Raw genomic sequence first — 1,883 nt, 5'->3', positions numbered from 1 at the left:
GTCCTTGACCGGCCCCAATCTTACTCTAGTCATTCTTTTATTCCTGACATACCTATAGAAAGCTTTAGGGTTTTCCTTGATCCTACCTGCTAAAGACTTCTCATGTCCCCTCCTGGCTCTTCTTAGCTCTCTCTTTAGGTCCTTCCTGGCTAACTTGTAACTCTCAAGCGCCCTCACTGAGCCGTCACGCCTCATCTCTACATAAGCCTCCTTCTTCCTCTTGACAAGAAATTCAACTTCTTTAGTAAACCACGGTTCCCTCGCTCGACCACTTCCTCCCTGCCTGACAGGTACATACTTCTCAAGGACACGCAGTAGCTGTTCCTTGAACAAGCTCCACATTTCAATTGTGCCCAGCCCCTGCAGTTTCCTTCTCCATCCTATGCATCCTAAATCTTGCCTCATCGCCTCATAGTTGCCTTTCCCCCAGCTATAACTCTTGCCCTGCTTTATATACCGATCCCTTTCCATCGCTAAAGTAAACGTAACCGAATTGTGGTCACTATCACCAAAGTGCTCTCCTACCTCCAAATCTAACACCTGGCCTGGTTCATTACCCAGTACCAAATCCAATGTGGCCTCGCCTCTTGTTGGCCTATCTACATACTGTGTCAGGAAACCCTCCTGCACACATTGGACAAAAACTGACCCAACTGAAGTACTCGAACTATAGCGTTTCCAGTCAATATTTGGAAAGTTAAAGTCCCCCATAACAACTACCCTGTTACTTTCGCTCCGATCCAGAATCACCTTTGCAATCTTTACCTCTACGTCTCTGGAACTCTTCGGAGGCCTATAGAAAACTCCCAACAGGGTGACCTCTCCTTTCCTGTTTCTAACCTCAGCCCATACTACCTCAGTAGACGAGTTGTCATCAAACATCCTTTCTGCCACCGTAATACTGTCCTTGACTAACAATGCCACACCTCCCCCTCTTTTACCACCTTCCCTGAACTTACTGAAACATCTAAACCCCGGAACCTGCAACAACCATTCCTGTCCCTGCTCTATCCATGTCTCCGAAATGGCCACAACATTGAAGTCCCAGGTACCAACCCATGCTGCAAGTTCACCCACCTTATTCCGGATGCTCCTGGCATTGAAGTAGACACACTTCAAACCACCTTCCTGCCTGCCGGTACACTCCTGCAACCTTGAAACCTTATTTATGACCTCACTACTCTCAACCTCCTGTACACTGGAGCTACAATTCAGGTTCCCATCCCCCTGTTGAATTAGTTTAAACCCTCCCGAAGAGCATTAGCAAATTTCCCCCCCAGGATATTGGTACCCCTCTGGTTCAGGTGTAGACCATCCCGTTTGTAGAGGTCCCACCTACCCCAGAATGAGCCCTAATTATCCAGGTATCTGAATCCCTCCCTCCTGCACCATCCCTGTAGCCACGTGTTCAACTGCTCTCTATCCCTATTCCTCGCCTCACTAGCACGTGGCACGGGTAACAAACCAGAGATAACAACTCTGTTTGTTCTAGCTCTAAGCTTCCACCCTAGCTCCTTGAATTTCTGCCTTACGTCCCCATCCCTTTTCCTACCTATGTCGTTGGTGCCTATGTGGACCACGACTTGGGGCTGCTCCCCCTCCCCCTTAAGGATCCCGAAAACACGATCCGAGACATCACGGACCCTGGCAGCTGGGAGGCAACACACCAACCGCAAGTCTCCCTCGTTCCCACAGAATCTCCTATCTGTCCCCCTAACTGTGGAGTCCCCAATGACTAATGCTCTCCTCCTCTCCCCCCTTCCCTTCTGAGCAACAGGGACAGAGTCTGTGCCAGAGACCTGTACCCCATGGCTTACCCCTGGTAAGTCGTCCCCCCCAACAATATCCAAAACGGTATACTTGTTTTTGAGGGGAATGGCCAC

This window comes from Rhincodon typus, chromosome 23 (genome assembly GCF_021869965.1).
Source record: "Rhincodon typus isolate 14 chromosome 23, sRhiTyp1.1, whole genome shotgun sequence".
Lineage (NCBI taxonomy): Eukaryota > Metazoa > Chordata > Chondrichthyes > Orectolobiformes > Rhincodontidae > Rhincodon > Rhincodon typus.
Note: the sequence above shows the minus strand (reverse complement) of the source record.